The sequence below is a fragment of the Helianthus annuus genome, chromosome 5 (assembly GCF_002127325.2).
Source record: "Helianthus annuus cultivar XRQ/B chromosome 5, HanXRQr2.0-SUNRISE, whole genome shotgun sequence".
NCBI classification, from domain to species: domain Eukaryota; kingdom Viridiplantae; phylum Streptophyta; class Magnoliopsida; order Asterales; family Asteraceae; genus Helianthus; species Helianthus annuus.
Window position 1 is genome coordinate 149,891,459 of NC_035437.2, and position 6,000 is coordinate 149,897,458.

General features: G+C 37.8%; 1 long non-coding RNA gene across 1 annotated transcript; it reads right to left on the reverse strand.

Moving 5' to 3' along the window:
• Positions 1 to 4,650: 4,650 nt before the first annotated feature.
• Positions 4,651 to 4,964, reverse strand: LOC110939382. Its single transcript, XR_002592216.2, has 2 exons — positions 4,904 to 4,964; positions 4,651 to 4,828 (listed from the first exon to the last, which is right to left on the reverse strand). It is a non-coding gene; the product is annotated as an uncharacterized LOC110939382 (long non-coding RNA).
• Between the last annotated feature and the right edge of the window lie 1,036 nt (positions 4,965 to 6,000).

A 6,000-nucleotide genomic window follows, 5' to 3' on the forward strand; every position in this document is an offset into this window, starting at 1 on the left:
ACCAAGGCTTGGGTTGTGTATTAATGCAACGTGAAAAAGTCATCACGTACGCGTCACGACAGTTGAAAGTTCATGAAAAGAATTATACCACTCACGACCTAGAGTTGGGCGCAGTGGGGTTCGCTTTAAAGATTTGGCATCACTATCTCTATGGTACTAAGTATACCATATTCACAGATCATAAAAGTCTTCAACATATATTCGACCAAATGGAATTAAACATACGCCAACGACGATGGGTAGAATTGTTGAACGACTATGACTGCGAAATCAGATACCATCCGGGGAAAGCAAACGTTGCTGCGGATGCTTTGAGCCGGAAGGAACGAGTTAGAACATTACGAGTACGGGCTTTAGAGTTGACAATCCAGGCGAACTTTACAACTCGAGTGCGCGACGCACAACGGGAAGCCCTAAAACCAGGAAATATACGAGCAGAATACTTGCGAGGAGCAAGGAAACACATGGAAACAAATAAGGATGGCACCTTATATTTCGCAAGAAGGATCTGGATTCCCTATTTTGGTGGCTTACGAGACTTAGTGCTGGATGAAGCACACAAGTCCAGATATTCAATACACCCAGGATCTGATAAAATGTATCAGAATCTGAGAGAATATTATTGGTGGCCTAAACTCAAGAAAGATATTGGGATCTACGTTGGGAATTGCCTAACTTGTGCAAAGGTCAAGGCCGAATATCAAAAGCCATCTGGGTTATTACAACAACCCATGATTCCTGGTTGGAAATGGGAGCAGATATCAATGGATTTCGTTACAGGACTCCCACGGACCTCTCGAGGTCATGACATGATATGGGTTATCGTTGATCGATTAACCAAGTCGGCTCACTTCCTACCCATTCGTGAAAAAGATAGTACCGCGAAGTTAGCCGAAATATACCTCAACGAGATTGTGGCACGTCATGGAGTGCCTACTTCGATAATCTCGGATCGTGATGGTCGCTTTGTATCAAGAATATGGCAATCATTTCAAGAATCACTTGGATCTCGTCTAGATCTGAGCACCGCTTTTCATCCGCAAACCGATGGGCAAAGTGAGCGAACCATCCAAACGATGGAAGACATGCTTCGCGCCTGTGTGATGGACTTGGGCGGAAATTGGGATAAGCATTTACCGCTGGTAGAGTTCTCATATAATAACAGTTATCACACAAGCATTAAAGCCGCCCCATTCGAAGCACTATACGGACGGAAGTGCCGATCACCACTGTGTTGGGCGGAAGTCGGAGACAAACAACTCATTGGCCCTGAACTAGTCCAAGAGACTACCGACAAGATAGCAAAGATACGAGACCGTATCAAAGCGGCTCGTGATAGACAAAAGAGCTACGCGGACAGAGGACGTAAACCATTATCCTTCGAGGTCGGAGACAAAGTCTTACTGAAAGTTTCACCTTGGAAAGGCGTAGCTAGATTCGGGAAACGCGGGAAACTAAACCCGAGATACATTGGGCCATATGAGATTCTGGAGAAGATCGGTACCGTTGCGTACAAGTTGAAACTGCCAGAAGAACTCAATAACTACATGACACATTTCATGTGTCGAACCTCAGGAAAAGTCCGACCGTTGATACAGTTATCATTCCAGCGGATGAAATTCATGTCGACGACATGCTCCAGTTTACCGAAGAACCCGTAGAGGTTATGGACCGGAAGGTCCACAAGACAAGGAGAAGTAATATCGAACTAATCAAGGTCCGCTGGAATTCACGTCACGGACCCGAGTACACATGGGAACTAATGAAGATCAGATTAAGGCAAAATATCCCCACCTGTTTAAGAAGACTCCTGCAAAGGATGGCTCAACTTGAATTTCGGGACGAAATTCTTTTTAACAGGGGGAGAATGTAACAACTGGCAAATAACTGGTAATTCCGTACAATCTAATCACTATTTATATTTCTAAATCTCATGCATTTATCGTAATTTAATTACGTAACAGTGTCGTTAACTGAATAACAGCCTTAGGACAAGAAAACAAATCTAAAACATATGTTGGTTTTAGACGTAAAGCGAAACCAAACAAGCAATGTCCTAAAAGTGTTGGTAGAAAGTGCTGCGTGCACCATTCACGGTTACACTATTCATGCCAGTAAACCGTGAAATCGGACCGAAACACTGAAAAACGACACTCGGATAACATAACTGAGTCCATTTACATAAGAAAACACTAATGAGAAAACATATCTTGCAAAAATCTAGGACTTTCCGGTATAACGCCCTAATTGCAAAAATGCCCGTTTTGGCTTAAAATATAGCATTTTTAACACGTCCGAACCTATAACAAAGCATTCCGGGACTTCGGAATAATGTCAATTGATGAAAAATATACTAAAACAATAAGATGATATCAACGGAATGTTCATAATCACAAGTTTCCGGTGTTACGTCGCTATGCGCTAAACTAGTCCGTTAGCGGTTCGACGAACTAGTAGGCGACATTTTTGGTCACGAAATAAGCAAACGAAGAATCTAGCGAGCTAGTTGAGCTAATTTGGGACTCGGAATCACTTCATACAACTTTCGGATGCAAGAAAACAACTTGCGGAATCTCTTGTCGGAACGACATGAAAGTACCGTAAACGAGCCGACGACGAAACGAAAAGCGTTCTAAGCATCAAGACATAACTTTTACTAGTTTGGGGAACTAGTTAATAATAATTTTAATTCTAGAACCTTAATTACCCTCTAATGGTGTACTTAACCCCCTAATCCCTGTAATTAAATTAAAGACTAAAATATCTTCACTTTAATCAATTTTTATAAAAAAAATCATATGGTAACCCCCCCCCCCCTCCCCTATGGTTGACGTTCAAGGTGGGTTCCACCCCACTTGAACTTTGTTGAAAGATCTCAATTTTGAGGTATGGTTGTTGAATGAAAAGTAATCATATAATACCATACCTAGCTTACTTAAAAGACATATCTCATTCCATCCATTCTTATCACATTTTAAAACACAAAAAAAAAAATCCCTTCCTTGCTATCCTCCATTTACGGCAGCCTCAAGAACCCACAAAATCCATCTTTAAACTTCCATTAAATACTCCATTTTCTCATAATTTAGCCATTTCAAGAACCTATAAGCATGGGTTAACAATGGAGGATCACTAGGAGCTATCTTGGAGCTTATTTTTCCTCTAATCTTCTTAGTTAGCTTGTGCACTTTGTAAGTCTACTAAACACCATATTTATGATTCTTATTACTAGTAGATTGTTATTGTACAAGTTGATTATCTTGAAGTTAAAGTTAAACATAACCAAAAACCCTAATCTCAAACATAACAAACACTAAATATAACTATATTATGTGTTGATTTATTAGATTTGTGATAGCTAGTTAGTCTAATCTTGTTGTTTATGTTGATCATGTTAGAACAAGTTGTGAAAAAAAAATGGGATTATGATGATCTCGATGCTTATATATTGTAGTAATTTATAAGCATGTTACTCTTGCCATGTTAAACTTGAAAATATGATTTAAACATGATTATGTTTAAATCATGCAAGATCATCATCCCTAAAATCATGAGCTTTACATGTGTATATAACTTTTATTATGGTTCTTGAAATATTAAAAATGTAGTGAACATGAAACTTGACTTTTAAAAATTAGTAAACTTGGTATTAATATATATATATAAAAAAAAGTGGACATATAAAGATTGTTAAAAAAAGGGTGATATATAAAAGTCTTTGTATTTTACTAACTTGGAATATATATATATATATATATATATATACTAGCCATTTACCCGCGCGATGCGGCGGGAGTGACGATTTACAATAGAATACTCGTTTACCGTTAGTTTATCACCTATAGGTTTGGCGGGAGTGACGATTTACAATAGGATACTCGTTTACCGTTAGTTTATCACCTATAGGTTTGTTGTTCTTCGATTTCAATATGGCGCGATAAATTGTAGCAAGTGAATTTAGAGAGAAAAATGGCTCAAGATTTTAGGGTTTCATTGTTTAGAGATGTAATCCGGGTCAAGTCGGATCTATTAGTACCTTATGTAATTTAAATTGTAATCCGGGTCAAGATTTTAGGTTCCTTTGTCCAACTATTTATACTTGTATTAAACATAACTACAAAAACAACATTAAAATGTTAAGTGTTGAAAAGGTAACGCTGTCTGATTACTTACTGCACGTTGGCAGATATTTACCAATACATATGCTCTAAAGGTCAAGTCAAGATTTGAAACCTGCCAACCGATGGGTCAATATTGTGTTTTATAACAGATGAAGTGATGGCATATCTAGTAAAGTTAACCACATAACCCAACCAACCATTTTCTTGCTACAACTAACTGATTCCGAAGATCCATTTTTAGAGTTCGAAAGCCTATTTTGACCCGTTAGTTGACCCAAACAATGAACTTGAGTGGCAATGCACACAAAGAATAACTATACCTTTTGCTGTGCATGACACTTCGTACAAGTGTATACAAGATAATCAATAATGAATACATATTGGTAGCTAGCATCATAAATATGAAATTATCTTGTTTTTGTTGGTCCAATAGTCGTTCCCATTCAAGCATCAGAAATATGTAGGTGGTTTCTAATATATAATCAGAACATGCATACATACATACATCTGTTTTTTTTTTTAAAAGTAGTTCACTACAGCATGATTGCTTTTTATTATAAACTTGAATGGCTATCATTTCAAATCCAGAAAACTGATTTGGGCTCGATTCAAGCCGACCGGTGTCACTGCAGTAGTCATAGAATAGAGTAAGTACGGAAGTTCTTTGTTGCGTCAAACCACAGGTTCAACCTCTGTTCCCTATTACCCTGCATATACCAAACAAACTTGCGATTAGTTTATGCACAGCTATTCATAATCATTTTATCATGAAATAAGGATACCTGAACAAATGTCTCGCTCGACCAATAGTTTCCCTTGACGCATTATGCAAGGTTCGCTCGGTCCAACAACTCAAGCAAATGTTTTCTATGTTTTTTAGGGGGAAGATGGGTGCATCTCTCCACAGGGCATACAAGACACAGGTCATTGGCGGAAGCCCGCCAAATTTAACATATAAAGTTTTTTTATATGTTAAATATGGCGAGCTGCCGCCAATAACCTATGTTTTGTATGCCCTGGGAGAGAAGCACCCATGTTCCCCCTAAAATGCAAAGAAAACATTTGCTTGAGTTGTTGGATAGATTACACAGGCTCAGTTTTTGCATCACAGCCTCAAACACTTTCAGTTCAGATAGATTACACAGGCTCAGTTTTTGCATCACAGCCTCAAAACACTTTTAGTTCAGACAGATTAAGAACACAAGGTCAGCTTATGCATCATAGACTCAACACTTTTAGTTCAGACAGATTAAGAACACAAGCTCAGCTTTCGCATCACAGCCTCAAACACTTTCAGTTCAGACAGATTAAGAACATTTGGACGGAAGATGTATAACCTTGTAAAGGGTAAAAGGGTTTGTGTTTTCTTGTTCCTTAACAGTTGTACATTGTGCATTAAGTGTTTTTTCAACACCTTGTTCAATTACCATCTTGTCCTTCACATATGTTTATTAAGAACACAAGCTCAGCTTTCGCATCACAGCCTCAAACACTTTCAGTTCAGACAGATTAAGAACACAAAATCCGGAGTACACAACAAGAGTAATTTGCCACGAAACTTAAACAACCTTTAAAGCATGAAGTACACGTGTTTTAAGCACAAGAAACAAATATGTAACCTGACAGAGTCAGCTTATGCATCATAGCCTCAAACACTTTCAGTTCAGACATATTAAGAACACAAGCTCCGTTAGTTCTCGCAAAGTCAACCATGATAAAAAGAAATCAAGTATTAGTAAAGATTTGATATTAGTTATAACCAGTACACTATTAACTTAAAATAAATTTAATATAAATGACATTTTGTCAAGTTGCAAATATAAAAACCTTTATTCTAAAAAAAAAGAAAAGAAAATTGATGAATGATGATAAACTTTAC